The following is a 19,397-nucleotide window of genomic DNA, read 5'->3' on the forward strand; positions in this document are numbered from 1 at the left end:
TCGTGTAGACTGTTAAAGTGGGCACTTCACTAGGCCGTTGGTTCTGCCCCTACTTCTCATTCGTTCCTCCCAGTACCACTCATAGATATGATTACGCTATAGATTATCATACATAGATGCCTTCTACTCTGCCTTCTTTTTCATTCGTATTCTGAACTATCTCATATTTGTATTTATTTATTTGTAATTTATTTATTTGTAGTTTGCCTGAATCACCCCCAAAGGGGTATCTCTGAGGTGCTGAAGTAGGCCATGAAAGGGGGCATTTTAAAATAATACCGTCTTGAGGAGTCACTGCCTGCTCTATGTCCCACCAACCTAAAGTTAACAGAGAGTCAGAAAGCAAGCAATCAAAGTACCCAAATACAAATATACAGGAAATAGTTACTAAACTATGCAAGTTCCCATCAGTCCACCATCGAGACCGCCCTTCATCATCTGGGATCTCTGGTGCATAATTTCTGTCACATTAGCGGTAAAAAACCTCTGCTGGCTGATGACTAAAACCAGGCACAGGAAAAAACCACAATGATATGTACAGATGTGAAACAGAAAAAGGCGTGTCTAGATGGAAACTGGAGATAGCAGTGCGTGAAAAAAAGTGTATTTGTGAAAGTAGAAAAAGATATATTTAAAATTAGGTAGTGGTCGGGAAAAAAGCTTTAATGGACACCCTCACACTCCTAAATCAATAAAAACAGTGCAATAGTGGTTTAGCAAATAGCCACTAAGAGATGAAAGGTCGACATGTTTCTGCAGACACCCGGAGTCTAGTGATCTCCTGCTGCTTCCTCAGGACCATTAATGCTACTGCTAGAGAAAATATAACAAAAACCATATCACCTGATAGTGTATGTATCAACTTCCTCTCATCCTAAAAGTAGGGGAGAAAATATAGTATAAGGGTACAGATTCATGATTGCTTATTACAAATAACGTGCACTATGCGTGCCATTATTATGTGCTAGACATAAAACTACTCTTGCCCAGCATTCAAACTAACATTAGTCACAAATCACTAATTTAGTGAATTTGTAGATTACGGTTCACTCACCCACTCGATGAGAAGGAACCACTCCACCTCACCTGGCTCGAGCTCAGGTAAATGGATGCACCGCACTAAAAGTAAACAACAAATCAAAGGATGTATCCACATCTCAATGTAATCCTAAACTAGACTGTTTTCGCATGCTCAACATCAGGCATCACATTCCTGCCAGCGCCGTAGAACAGCACCTAGGTCAGTCAGCCTCAGTTAATGAATGGTAGTTTAGTTTTGCTGACCGCGCTTAATTAGAGTCATCACTGTTTTCAACAGTTATAAGCTGGCCGCCGCACTTTACTAAAAATGCCAGATTGTAGCGCAGACAATATTTTATGCGAAGCGCAGAGCGTCACCTATTTCACTCATACACATACGCATCCGCTGTCTTACCTCTCCGTCGGTGCACCGGTCGTCCCTCCAAGCTCTATCGTAGGGAGGAACCGACTCGGTGCACCGGCGAGGCAGATAACCCTTTCTCACTTCCGCATTCAGAGCGCGTCGATGTCTGACGCCCCCTGCGCGTGATGACATCATGCGCATACTCGCAACCTCATGCGCCATAGCTGATGGGAAATGTAGTTCCCAAACACTCTCTGCCCCGAGTGTGTCGCCGCGCCCAATTAGCGTATTAATATTAGATATTTACCTTGTGTCTAAAGCTGGTAACATGTGCGCTGTGTATACACCAATTGGTATGATTGAAAAATCATTTTAGTGATAGTTCGGTGTAAATGCGGAACTTGGCACTGACAATGCATTACCATTTACCTTGTGGAAAAAATCCCTCCATCAAGGTTCATATTAGCGAGAAAGATGTAAAAACATCTCACTACTTAGACGTATAGGCAGAAACTCATCAACAGAAAACCAAAGGCTGATCCTATGCGCCAGAACCTAACCTAGTTTTCTAGGTGCCATCGCTTGGTATTGCAGCCACTCCTGCATGCCATGCGGGTAATATCATCGAAGAAGTCATTGTATGTATTCGCAGATGCGGCAATATGTGTATAATCCCCAAAGGATATATTTAAGTAAGGTCCATTACGAAGACACCCCTCTTGTCTAAAGGGACATCCACGGGATGGCATCATTCAGCCCACATTCATCACTGCGAAGACGATAGACCCACTTTTGTTCACATTTAAACAGAAATTTAGCCGTGTCAGTAACTGACGGTGGAATCCATGGTTGGTCCAAGACTGTCCACATGATATCGGTGGGCTGATGACCCACCTGCAGGAAATGGTTTGTCAGTTTGGTAGCTTGTTTACAGCACCGGATAGAACTCTTATGTTCAGAAATTCTGGACTTTACCTTTCTGGTGGTCATCCCCACGTAATTTAATTTGCAGGGACATGTTATTAAATAGACCAAGTTGGAGCTGTTGCAGTTGGTGAACCGTTTTAATTGCCAAGGTCTATCTGTGCCTATGTCTATAGATAGTGTTTTTGCCGTTTGTGGACATGCCGCACAACCACCGCAAGGATGGTGTCCGGTGACTGCAGGCATGTCCTAGAGGGTACCGACGGCTCGAGGAATCATGGTTTTGGGCCTTGTATGGACCAATTGGTCCCTCAGATTTTGACCTCTCCGGAAGGCAAATAAAGGGGGAGGTATAGGGTCATTCCCAGTCCTGAGAATTTTCCAATTCCTCCTTACAATTTTTTGAACTTGGTTTGAGAGTGTACTGAATGTATTAACACAAGTCATTCTTTCTTGTGGGCTCTTTGGAGGTGTAGGTTCTAAAAGACATTGCCTGTTATTGTTTGCTGCACGTTTTTTGGATTTTTTTTTTTTAAGATGTTTGGGGTATTTCTTCTCAAGCAGATTTGTTTCCAAAGCTTGGGAGTGTAAAGCGAAGGCCGTTTTAGTGGAACAATTCCTCTGAACCCGGAGAAATTGCCCAAAGGGCAGATTATCCTTCAGGGCTTTAGGATGAAAGCTATCGTAGCTTAGCAGGGAATTCCTGGCCATTGGCTTTCGATATAGCTCCGACTGTAACCCCCCTCCTGATGCAGAAATTAATAAATCCAGGAATGCCAGTTTATGTCTGTCCAACTCCATGGTGAACTTCAGAAATGAGTTTCTTTCGTTTAACCAAGTGTGAAACTGACGGAGTTCCTCTTCCGTCCCCCGCCATACGACAAAAATGTCATCTATATACCTTCGCCATACTCGCAGACACCGAAGATGGGGGTTAGTGTCCGCGAGTACGTGTGTTTGTTCGAAGGTATGTACATACAGGTTAGCGAGACTGGGAGCAAAAACACTTCCCATGCTGGTCCCGCTAACCTGTAGGTAGATCGATTCTTCGTAAGCGAAGAAATTCTCGGTCATGGCAATGGTTGCCAGACTCATGATGAAACTGGCTGGCGTGATGGAATTCAAGTCTCTAGCTGTTAGGAGAGCTTCAATAGCTTCTAGTGTCTCGTTCTGCGGAATAGAGGTATATAAACTCTCCACATCAAAAGACACTAGAAAGTCAAGGTCCATATTAAAATCAATATCAGGCAAAATCCTAAGGACATCCTTAGTATCCTTCAAGTAGGTAGGCATCTCCCGTACTATTGGTTGGAGGAAAAAGTCTACAAATGTAGATAACGGTTCCAATAGTGAACCGATTCCCGAAATGATGGGTCTTCCGGGAGGGGGGCGTTGTGGTTTGTGTACCTTGGGAAGGATGTAGAAATAGGGCATCCTGGGTTGAGCAGTGCGTAAATATTGAGATTCTTTGTCAGTAATCCATCCCTCTGTAAGACCTTCCTCGACAATATGGCCAATAGCCACAGTCAATCTGTCGGTAGGGTCAATATCCAGTTTGCGATATGCCCTGACGTCATTTAGCTGGCGCATGCATTCTTCATGATATATGTCTGCATCCATTAGTACGGTTGCCCCACCCTTGTCGGCTGGTTTGATTACCACCGATTCTAAGTTGGCCAAAGTCGTGACTGCATCCTGTTCACCTTTAGTTAGATTGATAAAGCCATTATTAGGTTGGAGGTATAGTTGTCTTAGGTCATGATCCACAGCTTCTTCAAATGCCTGAACTTTTGCAGGCAACCCTACTATGCTTGGGTTAAAAGTGGATGGTCGCTTTAGGCCAGTGTTAGATATGTCCTCCTCTCCTGTAACCGTTGTTTTATTCGCAAATAGGTAATGAAGCCTTATTTTGCGGAAGAACTTACCCATTTCCGTTTGTATCAGGAAAGGGTCGCCTTTATTGGTTTTAACAAAACCTAATCCTTTATTAAGGACCAGTTCTTCCGTATCGGTAAGAACATGTTTGCTAAGATTGATCACGAGGCTGATGGTCCTGCCTGCTCCCTCGGGATCTTCTTGCCATCTCTCAGGTCCATGGTCGATGGAGTCAGATTCCACCGCACTTGGCCTTGTTGTTGATCTCTCCGCCTGCCTCTGGGGCGCCCAGGGCCCTGTCCTAAAAAAGGCATTTCGGGAATCGGTTCACTATTGGAACCGTTATCTACATTTGTAGACTTTTTCCTCCAACCAATAGTACGGGAGATGCCTACCTACTTGAAGGATACTAAGGATGTCCTTAGGATTTTGCCTGATATTGATTTTAATATGGACCTTGACTTTCTAGTGTCTTTTGATGTGGAGAGTTTATATACCTCTATTCCGCAGAACGAGACACTAGAAGCTATTGAAGCTCTCCTAACAGCTAGAGACTTGAATTCCATCACGCCAGCCAGTTTCATCATGAGTCTGGCAACCATTGCCATGACCGAGAATTTCTTCGCTTACGAAGAATCGATCTACCTACAGGTTAGCGGGACCAGCATGGGAAGTGTTTTTGCTCCCAGTCTCGCTAACCTGTATGTACATACCTTCGAACAAACACACGTACTCGCGGACACTAACCCCCATCTTCGGTGTCTGCGAGTATGGCGAAGGTATATAGATGACATTTTTGTCGTGTGGCGGGGGACGGAAGAGGAACTCCGTCAGTTTCACACTTGGTTAAACGAAAGAAACTCATTTCTGAAGTTCACCATGGAGTTGGACAGACATAAACTGGCATTCCTGGATTTATTAATTTCTGCATCAGGAGGGGGGTTACAGTCGGAGCTATATCGAAAGCCAATGGCCAGGAATTCCCTGCTAAGCTACGATAGCTTTCATCCTAAAGCCCTGAAGGATAATCTGCCCTTTGGGCAATTTCTCCGGGTTCAGAGGAATTGTTCCACTAAAACGGCCTTCGCTTTACACTCCCAAGCTTTGGAAACAAATCTGCTTGAGAAGAAATACCCCAAACATCTTATAAAAAAATCCAAAAAACGTGCAGCAAACAATAACAGGCAATGTCTTTTAGAACCTACACCTCCAAAGAGCCCACAAGAAAGAATGACTTGTGTTAATACATTCAGTACACTCTCAAACCAAGTTCAAAAAATTGTAAGGAGGAATTGGAAAATTCTCAGGACTGGGAATGACCCTATACCTCCCCCTTTATTTGCCTTCCGGAGAGGTCAAAATCTGAGGGACCAATTGGTCCATACAAGGCCCAAAACCATGATTCCTCGAGCCGTCGGTACCCTCTGGGACATGCCTGCAGTCACCGGACACCATCCTTGCGGTGGTTGTGCGGCATGTCCACAAACGGCAAAAACACTATCTATAGACATAGGCACAGATAGACCTTGGCAATTAAAACGGTTCACCAACTGCAACAGCTCCAACTTGGTCTATTTAATAACATGTCCCTGCAAATTAAATTACGTGGGGATGACCACCAGAAAGGTAAAGTCCAGAATTTCTGAACATAAGAGTTCTATCCGGTGCTGTAAACAAGCTACCAAACTGACAAACCATTTCCTGCAGGTGGGTCATCAGCCCACCGATATCATGTGGACAGTCTTGGACCAACCATGGATTCCACCGTCAGTTACTGACACGGCTAAATTTCTGTTTAAATGTGAACAAAAGTGGGTCTATCGTCTTCGCAGTGATGAATGTGGGCTGAATGATGCCATCCCGTGGATGTCCCTTTAGACAAGAGGGGTGTCTTCGTAATGGACCTTACTTAAATATATCCTTTGGGGATTATACACATATTGCCGCATCTGCGAATACATACAATGACTTCTTCGATGATATTACCCGCATGGCATGCAGGAGTGGCTGCAATACCAAGCGATGGCACCTAGAAAACTAGGTTAGGTTCTGGCGCATAGGATCAGCCTTTGGTTTTCTGTTGATGAGTTTCTGCCTATACGTCTAAGTAGTGAGATGTTTTTACATCTTTCTCGCTAATATGAACCTTGATGGAGGGATTTTTTCCACAAGGTAAATGGTAATGCATTGTCAGTGCCAAGTTCCGCATTTACACCGAACTATCACTAAAATGATTTTTCAATCATACCAATTGGTGTATACACAGCGCACATGTTACCAGCTTTAGACACAAGGTAAATATCTAATATTAATACGCTAATTGGGCGCGGCGACACACTCGGGGCAGAGAGTGTTTGGGAACTACATTTCCCATCAGCTATGGCGCATGAGGTTGCGAGTATGCGCATGATGTCATCACGCGCAGGGGGCGTCAGACATCGACGCGCTCTGAATGCGGAAGTGAGAAAGGGTTATCTGCCTCGCCGGTGCACCGAGTCGGTTCCTCCCTACGATAGAGCTTGGAGGGACGACCGGTGCACCGACGGAGAGGTAAGACAGCGGATGCGTATGTGTATGAGTGAAATAGGTGACGCTCTGCGCTTCGCATAAAATATTGTCTGCGCTACAATCTGGCATTTTTAGTAAAGTGCGGCGGCCAGCTTATAACTGTTGAAAACAGTGATGACTCTAATTAAGCGCGGTCAGCAAAACTAAACTACCATTCATTAACTGAGGCTGACTGACCTAGGTGCTGTTCTACGGCGCTGGCAGGAATGTGATGCCTGATGTTGAGCATGCGAAAACAGTCTAGTTTAGGATTACATTGAGATGTGGATACATCCTTTGATTTGTTGTTTACTTTTAGTGCGGTGCATCCATTTACCTGAGCTCGAGCCAGGTGAGGTGGAGTGGTTCCTTCTCATCGAGTGGGTGAGTGAACCGTAATCTACAAATTCACTAAATTAGTGATTTGTGACTAATGTTAGTTTGAATGCTGGGCAAGAGTAGTTTTATGTCTAGCACATAATAATGGCACGCATAGTGCACGTTATTTGTAATAAGCAATCATGAATCTGTACCCTTATACTATATTTTCTCCCCTACTTTTAGGATGAGAGGAAGTTGATACATACACTATCAGGTGATATGGTTTTTGTTATATTTTCTCTAGCAGTAGCATTAATGGTCCTGAGGAAGCAGCAGGAGATCACTAGACTCCGGGTGTCTGCAGAAACATGTCGACCTTTCATCTCTTAGTGGCTATTTGCTAAACCACTATTGCACTGTTTTTATTGATTTAGGAGTGTGAGGGTGTCCATTAAAGCTTTTTTCCCGACCACTACCTAATTTTAAATATATCTTTTTCTACTTTCACAAATACACTTTTTTTCACGCACTGCTATCTCCAGTTTCCATCTAGACACGCCTTTTTCTGTTTCACATCTGTACATATCATTGTGGTTTTTTCCTGTGCCTGGTTTTAGTCATCAGCCAGCAGAGGTTTTTTACCGCTAATGTGACAGAAATTATGCACCAGAGATCCCAGATGATGAAGGGCGGTCTCGATGGTGGACTGATGGGAACTTGCATAGTTTAGTAACTATTTCCTGTATATTTGTATTTGGGTACTTTGATTGCTTGCTTTCTGACTCTCTGTTAACTTTAGGTTGGTGTTACTTTGATACAGGGGGCTTAACAGTAGGGTCTATAAACTTTCCCCTGGGACCTTCCTTGTGTGTAATCTGCTCTATGTCCCTCCATCACAGTCTCACGTGGTAGCAAACACCTGTAGCTAGAACTGGCACCAGCGCTTAGTTTGTAAAAAAATAAGTGCCAAGGCCCTTTGTACATCACCCATTGCCACTGTCAGCGAAGCCAATGACAGTACCTATACAACTACTAACTATCACACTGCTACAAGTGTGGCATTTCATACTGGTCAAGGCCCCCAAAGATATAAGTATGGCTTGGGTGGCTAGTATTATTTGTTTTTAACGTATATTGAATTAATAAACAGCTGTTGTACTGCTTTCTTTTAATTGCACAAACAGCGCCACCATGTGGCAGCTGTCATAAGTGCCGGTGGTGACAGTCAAGTGCAGGTGCGGAGCGCAGGAAACTACGGGCTCAAATTAAGCACTGACTGACTTCCAGGCCATTATGATTGGGTGAGTGGGGAGACACGGAAGAGCACAAGTTAAATGGACATAAGAACAGAGGGTAGAAAACACATTGGAAGGGTATGCAAGATGAAGGGGCAAAACACCATATGGAAAGGCAAAGTTAAATGTAGCATAGACCCTGATCTGGCAAGGGAGCAAGACTAGAACATATATTGCAAGAATGAAAATGCAAGCAGAGTAGAGCCAGTGTTGGATGGAGCGAAGCGAAAGAGGTTATTAAATGTTAGGATCTCTCTCTGTGGAGCAGTGAGATCAGTGCAGCCAATCAGAAAGCGTGGCCTGCTGACCCTAACTACTATTGTGTGCTTGTATTTAAGGTCAGTGGGAGTGTGGAGCTGGGAATGAAGCAGACAGGGACAGAGGCCAATGGCATTTCTCCCATTTTCAGTTGATTTATTGATATCAATCTGCTGTTCCAATGGAAGATTCAATGTAGAAATTATATGCATATCTGGGTGGCCCCGGTAGTGCTTATCTGAGGTCATCATGAGCAAGAGTGGCAGCTGAAAGCCTTGTCTGGAAAAGAACATGAACAAGGTTCACTTACAGTGCAGCCTGGCCTGGCCTGACTTTAGTGGACGAGTAGAATCAGCACTGTGGAAGGCGGGCGGGATCTGCGGCTACTCTCTTTTCACCTACAAGACATCGATCGAATACACAGATCAAAGAAGGACATTTTAGATGGACTTTTCTTTACAATATTAGTCTTTGTCTCTCATGAGTCTCACTCTGTGGACAATATCCCAATAAACAGCCCCAGTCGAGGCCTCAGACACGTTATAAATATTACATGTATTATCTCACACTTCCCATAGGGCCCACCTCCAAAGAAAATCCTGAGCAGATATTTTGCCTTGCAATCCTCCTATTTTCTCTCTGCACTCCTGTCTCTCTTTAATCACTAGTGTGCCTCAACTGTGCAACTGTATTCACAGTGAAAAAGCACTGTAAAGAAAAGGTGATATTATTTTTAAATGATTAAACAAATATTTCCGCACTTTAGCAAAGTACCATACTGCTTATCAAAGCTTTTTAGGGCAGCAAATATAAAGGCATGAAATGCACTGTGTACATTGGATTTTCTCTTCACATAAATGTATAAAATAGTAAAACTAAGAGAATCCATAACTAGGGCCACAACCAATACATGTTTGCTATTCTAGTCAATTTGTAGTGCAAGGAGATCGGCTTACTTACATCACTTATATGTATTTGCATGAACCCCCTGCCTCCTTAGGCCACGCCCCTGTGAACTCTTGCTTCACCGACAGCATAACTGCACTGAACAACCAGTGGATTGTGCTGGAGATTAGATTAGACATAAATGACGGACGAATAAAGAAAAAAATAGATTGAGTCAGGGCGGCTGGTATGTAGAGAGGAAGGAAGGCTGAAGACATGGGTGTATGAGGAAGGAAGTCGTGGCAGAAGTAGAATGGACGAGGACAGAGAAGCATGAGGGAGAGGACTGTTAGCAGAGGATATTAACGCAAAAAGAACAATTGATGGACAGAATGCAGAACAATGTCATACATTCACCCCAGTAAGAGATCTGGGCCTAATTCCATCGTATTTTTGCTCACCATGCCATTCCAGTTTGTACCCAGCCATATGTCACCATGCCATTCCAGTTTGGACCAAGCCAGACATGGATCCCTTGCTCACTTTGCCACTGGATTTAAGCTAGCCTGGCTGATGATGGGTGTTACCCAGAAACTGGTCCCTGGATGCTTGTTTCCAGTACAGGGAAGACCTGGCATGGCAGTTCGAGCTGGACTGTTCCCACAAGGGACAGGGTCAAGAGTGATTTGCATTTAGCTGGGTTTGAGCTGAGGTGGCAAAGTGAGCTAAATAATGATGATGGATTCAACCCAGATCTGTGACTGGGGGTGAGTGTCTGAAAAGCTTCAGCACTCCGTCCATCATCTCCTTGTGTTAGCAGAGGATATTAGACAGCACTTTTTTTTACAGAAGAAGAAGTGCCAGGGCCACCATCAGGAGGCCACTGCAGCTTGCACCGCACATTGTTCCTGCTAATAATAAAAGCAGCATACCCGTGCCCCAGATTGCAGTGAGCAGAGTCCAGGAAGTGGTAAGGAGACAGACTAGTGCTGTCTCTTCCCAAGACAAAAAGTTGTTTAAAAAACGATTTTCACTTTCTATGTTTACTGTCTATGCCTGTGGTTGTTACAGTTAAAAATTGTAGTTTTAGCCTGCCTGTAATTGCATATTTTATCACCTGTGTTGTATTTTAAATTTGTGGTTTTCCCTGCCCATGATTGCCTCCATTTAGTGTGTTGAAGTGTGGGATTTGCAGTCCAACCTCTGTAGTTTGTTTCTCTAATTCCTTGGTGACAATTCTGTTTTCCCTCCAAATTTCTCCTTTGCTCTGTGCTAAGACCTGTATGTTAAAACAGTGCACTCCCAGCCACCATTTTGTGTTCACAAGCGAGTGAAACCAGCCCCCTGCCTCCCCCTCCCCCAGCAACAGGGATTTTTTTCGACATCAGAGGGTGCTTCTGTGAGCTGTTTAAACTGTGTTTTACTAGGGCCTGTGCACTTCGTTTTTTGGCTAGCAGGGGGAGTAAAGTTTTAGTCAAACAGTATTGTTAGATTTCAAGTTAGTGAGGCCCTTACCTGCTGAAGTCCAAAGTGTGGATTGAGCCTGTCTGTCTCCTAGGAGATTCTGAACAGGAGAAGTAGATTCCAACTCCCTGGCCAGCAAATCTTGTCTGAGGTCGCTGGGACCTTGTATGGTCTGCTAGTGGTTGGTACATGTCTACACTGATTGGTGGTTGTATCTGGTGTTTCTATTGGATTAGGTTTAATGTCCTCATTGGTTGGGTATTTGAGGGTTCTGATTGGTTTCTGGGTCTGTGATTCAATCATTGTAGGGTTGGGACTAGGGCTAGGGTTAGGATTTCTATTGGAAGTAGGGACTAGGGCTTCCTATGTTATTCGTTGTTGGGAGTGGGGTGGGACTAGGGTTAGGGTTAGGCCTTTAATTGGAAGTAACGATTAGGGCTTCTGGTGTGATTGGTTGCTGGACTAGGTGTGGGATTTAGAGTAGGGTTAGGTTTTCTATTGGAATTAGGGACTAGGGCTACCTGTGCCATTGGTTGCATGGACTTGTTTTGGGACTACTGGTAGGGCTAGGGCCTTTATTGGATGTAGAGATCAGATTGGGTGCTTGGACTAGGGCTAAGATAGGCTATAAGGTCCTGGTCTCCTATTGGTTCCTAGATTTTTGGGCTAGTGTTGTGATTGGATAGTGTTAGGGCTAGGGTTCCCATTGGCTGAAGGGGTCACCTGATTACTAGGGCTATAAAAAAGGCCAGGCTTAGGGAGTCTCAGGCCGGGCGTCGAGGCTAAGGGCAGAGAGGACAAGGGCAGTTGCCTGTTTGAGCCTGTTAAGGGCAGAGAGGACAAGGGCAGTTGCCTGTTTGAGCCTGTTCGAGACTGGTCAGGACTAGGGCCAGAAATGCTGCCCTTTTTCTCATTTAGCAATACCCAGCCCACACCATCCACATCCACAAACAGAGCAACACACTCACACCAAATGTACACCACGCACAACACTATGCACAGTTTAATGTACCAGCCTGCACTACAAACCCAACCAAACCACATCTACACACCCTACTATCCCAACTACCACACATATCCACCATCGCCTACAAACAGTACACAACTCTATCCTATACCATTAACCAATACACTCATCACTAACACATCACCAATCAACACCATACATAACTACATCCCATTCAAACACACTCTCCCTGCTGTAATTACACCTAAAAGAACCTCCATCAGTTGTCCAACAAACACCCTCCTCTCCACTACCATAATAACACTAACGCACAACACACACATTGCACACCACCACACGTTGTAACTCTTGCAACACATATACATTCAATGTAATTATGGATCTACATATTTATCACTTTCTTCTAATTTAGCATTTCCAATGCACTACCCTATTTCTCAGCCTATACTTCGCTCAATATATCTTCTAGCCCATCCTTCCGACTCATCCCAAACTTCTTCTACTACTCCTTCCAATGCACTACCCTATCTCTCATCCTATACATCTATCAATATATCCTCTACATCCACTCTTTCATTTATCCCAAACCCCATACCACTACTATGATTGCCAAAATAACCCTTTCTAGACTCTCTCCTACCCTACCCCTCCTTGTATCTTCTGACATCTCTTTTACTATACCGATCCCCTGAAACAAACCTTTCTAAACTCTTTACTCTGAGTCCTCCCCTCCAAAACTCCATTTTACTCATCCAAAAGCCTCCTCCTATTGCTAAGACCTAAAAAAAAAAAATCTTTCACTCTTTTATCCCTCCACTATCCTTTTCAATCGAAATTAACAGACTAACCTGTTCACTTCTCAAATTCCATATTAAACTATACTAATATACTACCCAAATAACTGAATAACATATCCACTACTCAAATTACTTCATATTTTTTACTATACTAATTTTCAACAGTAATCCTTTATGGGTTTCGGAGTGGCGTGCTGCTCACCAGAAAAGCGTTTCAACGTGGTAACAAGTGCTACATGAATGCAAATCTTTCTTCCCCTTTTATCCCTCCGCTATCCTTCTCGCTCCAAGTAACTGACTAATATCCACCACTGAAATTACTTCATATTTCACCATATTAATTCACCACTAATCCTTTATAGGCTTCCTGAATAGCGTGCGTCAACAAGCGCTTCATAAATACAAACCTTTGTCCTCCTCTATCCTTCTGCTATCATTCCAAATCCAAATGCAAATAACTGACTAACCTATCCACCACTTAAAATGTACTTGCATGTTTCACTATACTAATTCAACATTAATCCTCTATGGGTCCCGGAGTAGCGTGCTACTCGCTGAAAAAGCGCTTTGACGCCTCGTCAGGGCTAGTAAGCACTATATAAATGCAATTACAATACAATACAATTCATTCCTACAAGTGTGATAATTCAGAATATGTCAGGCCCCCAAAGCTTTAAGAACGGTTTGGTTGGCCGGTAATTAGTATTTTTAATGTATATTAAATTAATAATTAACTGTGGTCATCCTTAAAATAGCCAGACAGTGCCACTTTGTGACAGACTGTCACATGGGCTGGTATTGACAATTAAGTACCAGTACCGAGCACCGGAAACCACCGGCTAAAATTAAGCACTGATATTAGATGAGGCACACACACTGAAGAAGAACCGTCATTGTTGTTGGTGGGGGGTTGAGGGCCGCTGCAGTCGGAGATGGACGGAATTTCTGTACATTAAGAGTGCAATAGTAAAAGCAGTAGGCTTGAAGGTTTGAAGGTTTTTATTAAATTAGCGCAGTTAATTAAAACAATTGCTATAAAATATCAGCATTAGCACAGTTATCATATTAAAAATCAAAAACTGGAAAAACAAACTATCAAGCTTTGAGATCCTATACATACAAAAAAAAAGCAATCTTGTAGTTACCAGTGTAATCACATTACAGTGCTGGGCCTAAAATAAAGTGGATTAAGACAGGAGGTGCCTAACCAAGGGACAAAAAAAGTTTGTAATGAGTTTTTGAGGGGGAGGCAAAGATGAATATGCAGCAAAATTAGATTTCGAAGAGGGAATCCTTAAAGAAGCAGAATAAAACACTATGGAAAAAACTATGAGATATGCAGGTCAATGGGCTCTGGTAAACTGAGGAGATTTATTTTCTGTGTCTGGTATTTTAGAGAATACTACTTTTCCCACCATTATCAAAGAGCTAAACAAAATTATTTAGAATTTTTAAAAAACACAGTTAAAAACGGAGTTATGGTTCTGTCTCAAATGAGTAAAATTACTGAAATTTGCCAGTTATTGTTTACAAAGCACACCACATAACTGCATAATTCTAGTCACCTGCCATGTTTTCCTTTTGCTGGCCTGCTTTAATTTCCTCTGCCATTTGTGCATGGCAGGCAACGTGAATGATGGAATTCATTCAGGGAATTGTAAACCACAACGGGTGAATGTCATTGGTTTTACAAGTTTGAGCCAGAATCATAACTCCGTTTTTAATGGTGTTTTTTCATGGATTTTCTAGTTTAAAAAAAAAGATATACTATATTCCCAGCCAATTGTGCATAGCCTTCAGCTGTGTGCAGAAGGTGTTGTGATCATAACCTGGCCTTTGGTCTCTATTTGTACCACACCTGCCATACCCAGTTGCGCGCAGACTTCGGCCAGGCCTTGTGCCTAACCCAACTTGGATATCCAGGCCTGCTGCATGCAGTTCTGACCATGCTCACTGAGGGCTGATCACAGGGCCAGGCTGTGGCCACGACCTGTGCACAACCTGCCACTGGCAGCCCACATGTCTGGGTACATTTTTGGGCCGGTCAACATAGGGTCTTCCTGGGGCTACTCCTCAGTACATGGTTGGGGTGAGGCAACTCTGGTGAATTTGGCCACAGCAAGCAATGTCCCTTGAAGTCTTCTTTGGTCCAGCAAAAGTCAGTTGCCACTGGACTACTGGGCTCCAATCACATCAAATCATCTCTTCCCTTTGGTGAAGTCTAGTGACGTTCTTGGGAGACCAAACTGCACTCCAACCACTCTTGCAGGTCCAGAAGACTCAGGTGCAAATTTTGAGCATCGGGACTTGGTCCCCTGGGCTGCAATCAGCAGTCAGTGGCGATTAGGTGATTGTAGCTGCTGGCTGGCCGGCACAGGCTTCTTCAGCATTTGAAGTTCACCTCGTCTGTCTGGGGTTTGTCAGGGACTTTCCACGAGCCTGGTACCACAGACTTAGGCCTGCCAGTCCAAGGATCAGCCTCTGCAGTCCAATCTTCGGTGCAGACACCCTTTGCCTAGTCCAGGAATCAGCAGAACAGTCGTTCTTCCATCCTATCTCTATTCCAGATATGATTTGAGATCTCGGTTCCAGGGGTACCATATTCATGCCCAGAAATTACCCTCTGGGAATGTAGCGGTTACTAGCCAATGGCTTAATATGACCCTCCCCGCCTGGTGATGACGTCCTGCAATGTGTGGCATCTATCTATCTCCAGATGGCAGAACCCCTCATTCAGTGTGTGGAGCTTGATAGCGCACCCTAGAGGTGTGACTACCTGAGGGCTACACACTTACAGAAAAAACTAGTTTGTCAAATGGTTCCCCTCTCTGTCGAACCCATCTGCCTCAACAAAAGAGCAGCCCCTCCTGTGTGTGTTCACCATTTGCCCTTCAAAGATGGCTTCCCCTTTGAAGCTTGCCTTTTGGGCTCACACCCTGTGTGGTTTCGTGCCACGGAGAGGTGACACCTCTTCTAACAGCATGTCTTTATTGTTCTTACTAATGCTAGTGGTTCTCACTTCACCCCAGGAGGGCAGAAGGCTGTCTTGTGGCCACACGAGGACTTGGACCAACTGAGTGGCAACTTTCTAAAAGTTGCATTTCTTAACAAGTTACATGAAATTCGACTTGGGCATCAAGTCGGGTTTAATGCAACAATTATTTTGATGCCTTAAAGTATCAACTTTAGTAGTCCCATTCAGACGTTAGCACAGCTGAGTTGTCTGTATGTATACCTGTACTCTCCAATGGGCTACTAATTTTTCTATAGTAAAAACGGCAAGTTGGGGTTATTACTGTTAGGCCATGCAAAAAAGTATATCCTACTGTTTACTATACTGCACCCTGCCTTAGGACTCGATGGGCCTGCTTTAGGGGTGACTAAAATGTATTAATGAGGGAGGTGTGGGCTTTGCCATTAGTTTAAATGGCAAAATTGAGGTATTATAGCTGGCTGGGAGACATGTTTTCACATCGTTGCATCCAGCGTGGGAAAATAGGTATAGCAGCCTTAGTTGGACATAGGCCCTGGATACCATTGGTGCCATATACTAGGGACTTATAGATACGTAAAGCCATACCAATTGAGTGTAAGCCAATAAAACATATTCTTTGTAGGGTCAAAACACTCTCACGTAGGTCTAGTTAGCAGGCCTCAGTGCACTCGCATAGTCAAAAACCAGCATTCCAAATCCAAAACTTTGGGCTGATTATGCAAAAAGAGGCATTACCTCACAGCTGCAGAACCAGACCTGTGACCTTTCCCTTCACCCAATCCTCCATGGGCAGCCTATGTTCTCTGTGGCAGCCTTAGCCTCAGCCCTGCAGCCAAATTTCTTAATGGTGCCAACCCTCACTGTACACAGAGCCTACTACTGTGTACAGTGTAGCCTACAGCAAGGGCCTTCAGTCAGCCCCTATTGTGCATGGCCTTTGCCCATAAAGTGCGGTGGTTAGCCATAGTGTATTTCTTGCAGTCAGGCCCTGCTCCCATCCCACTATGTGCCTACTGAGACTAGCTCTTATTTGTTTTTATTATTTTATCATTCTCAATAGAACCTTTTTTTGTTTTGTTTTTGGGTTGACTTTTGTGTTTTATTTGCTGACACTATTTTATTCCAGATGTAGCAGGAAACAGACACTTTTAAAGATTGTGTAAGCTTCTTCCCTGACGAAACTTGCAGCAATGTTCCTCCTTTACTTCCTACCATAGCCACTTGTTACTATCCCCACACCAGATGGGCCTTTGGCACTCCTGTTGCTATCTTTTCAGCATTTCTTCAGCAAAGTTGTGCCTTCCAAGGCCTCTTCTGTAGATCTCTGTTTGCAACAGCAAGTGCTCCTTCTCATGCAGATGGTGATGCATGGTGGAGGTCCCAAAAGAGTGATGTCCTCTTGTCCACCTGCTTAGCTTCAGTTCACAAAGTGTTACATGAAAATCTGCATGCGTTAATTTTTTTCAATTAAAAAAATGCTTTAAAAAGATATATAAAATGATTGACCCTGTCGCTCTCACCCAGCACCTTATTTACATGTTTTTTATCTAAAACAATTACTGAATGGATTTACACCAAACACAAAAGAGCATGCTTTTTGAGCAGATGTCTACTTGCATGCTACTTTTGATATAAATCTATTAAGTGGATTTTGCTGTAGGCACCAGCAAAAATTCATATGGGAAAATATATTTCTGTACAACTCCCCCTTAACTCTTTTCCCCATGTAAGATAATGCACTTATTGTGGTATGCCAGCCCTTAGGTGACTAGGCTTTTGGTCAGATCCATCCATGGGTGGCAAAGTTATATGCAAATGAAAACATTTTCAATTGATAGCTGTCCTGAACCATAGCCATTTAATGTCGACTGTGAATGTTATCACCCAAAATAACAGCCTCCACAGTGACAGGTACAGAAAGGTCTCTCACTATGAACTTTTAGTGCCTTTCACGTATGTTTAATGGTTTATTTAGCCCATGGTATGTGGGGTTTGCCAAACACCTGTGCAACTTCAATTGAAACATTGATTTAAATTGTACATGGCTCACTGCTCAATGACTCAGTATCGCACTTACCCATTCCACACTCACCCCCTCATTGGCTCTCTGTCTCCCTCACTCACTCGCCCACTCATTCTCACTCCTCCCCTCACTCTCAATTCCACTCCATCAATCCATTTTAATCCACTCTGTGTCTTCCTTCCTCCTTCCCTCTCAAATTCACTCACTCGTTTTCCCACCATGCAGTCCCTCTGCCATACATACCAGGCAACACTGGTCAGGACGATATTGAAGCAAGTTACAGGAGATTTGGATTCTGCTGGTTTAAGGGAGCAGATGTTACTCCACCATTGATCCTTCAGTTTATAAAACGGCCTTTGACATTTTCCACCACATCTTGTGCCCATGTTTACATCGTTCTTCTCATGCGGAAGCCTCCCCCAAAAATAGTCAAGCATGAAAAGGCAGCCCAGAGGTTGCTTCCAAACTTTCTGAATTATGATGGAAAATATAACTTTGGCTTTGTTGTTAGGTTGCACATAATCCCTCGGTATGCTTTATTAACTTCCCCCGTGGTATCAGTGGAATGAAAATAGACCAAATCACAGAGAAATATGTATATACTTTAGGTGCCCTGCCAAGCTCTTGTTTTACTTTTACATATTTTTGGTGAAATGACTTGATATAAGCAGAAACACATTTTAAAACCAAGTTTAGAAAATGCTAAGTCCGTACACCTAGCTTTTGAATGTAAGCGGTCTTTTTTTAACTTACTTATTGCTGCATGCAATCTCTTACCAAAATATCTCATCATGTGCTGTGAAAATATTCACACATACCAGTTCCCCACTCGAGACATGCACACCGACTTCAATGCAAAAACCAGTTTCTTCTTTCCTGGTAGTTGCAGATCAGCTGCATTAAATACAAATGTGAAACAGAGGCCATTGGTAGTGTCACGTCTAAAACCCTTGTGTATTTTAATACATAAAATGGTAGTTTCTTCAATTCCTACAAAATCTGCCAATTTTCCAGCAGATTGTTAAAATTTGCCGCAGACGTTGTATCCCTGTATGAATTTTAAGCAGACATAGAGTGTGCAAAAACACTAAAAAAGGAAATTAAAATGAGGGGACTATTTATTCAGGGATAGCCGCTAAATGGGTTAACAACAGTGCACATTGTAACATCAGAACTCAAGTGTAAATTCTTTGGTAAGTGTGGTACTCACGATGCTGGTGGCATAATGTAAAATGATAGGCCCCCCTGCAAAATGTGAAGAAGACCCCAAAGTCTCCCTTATCTCACAGATATTCATTGGCCTTAGGCGGAATGGGACCCTTCTAAAGGGCGAGGGGTCCCTGAACAGTTGAAGGGGCTGCAGGGGCCTACGCTACTCCCCTGTAGGATTACTCTTTTACCTCCAGCTCTAGCAGGACTTTTTAAACATATTTATTCCTAGCTCCCTGCTCTATTCTTTCATTACTATAAGATTTCACTAACACAGTCCTTCTTCCTAGGGCTCAAAAGAAATCGACCTCCGTCTCCCTGACAATAGGATCCCCTTCAATGATGTCTGGGATGACCACTACCGTGATTCAGCCCCTCTCGGTGCCAGTCCAGAAGGTACGTGCCAACCCAGGTTCTGCTTTCCAATGTGTACAATTATTACGGTGTCTGATA

General features: G+C 43.5%; 1 long non-coding RNA gene across 3 annotated transcripts in view; it reads left to right on the plus strand.

The window, feature by feature from the left end:
* LOC147663558 (uncharacterized) overlaps positions 1-19,397 on the plus strand; it is a 134,879-nt gene that overhangs the window by 109,744 nt on the left and 5,738 nt on the right. For all 3 annotated transcript variants that reach the window (XR_015305293.1, XR_015305295.1, XR_015305294.1), the window contains exon 4: positions 19,235-19,340. This is a non-coding gene — a long non-coding RNA (uncharacterized LOC147663558). The remainder of the gene's footprint in view (positions 1-19,234; positions 19,341-19,397) is intronic.

The sequence above is a fragment of the Lissotriton vulgaris genome, unplaced genomic scaffold (genome assembly GCF_964263255.1).
Source record: "Lissotriton vulgaris unplaced genomic scaffold, aLisVul1.2 SCAFFOLD_2504, whole genome shotgun sequence".
NCBI lineage: Eukaryota > Metazoa > Chordata > Amphibia > Caudata > Salamandridae > Lissotriton > Lissotriton vulgaris.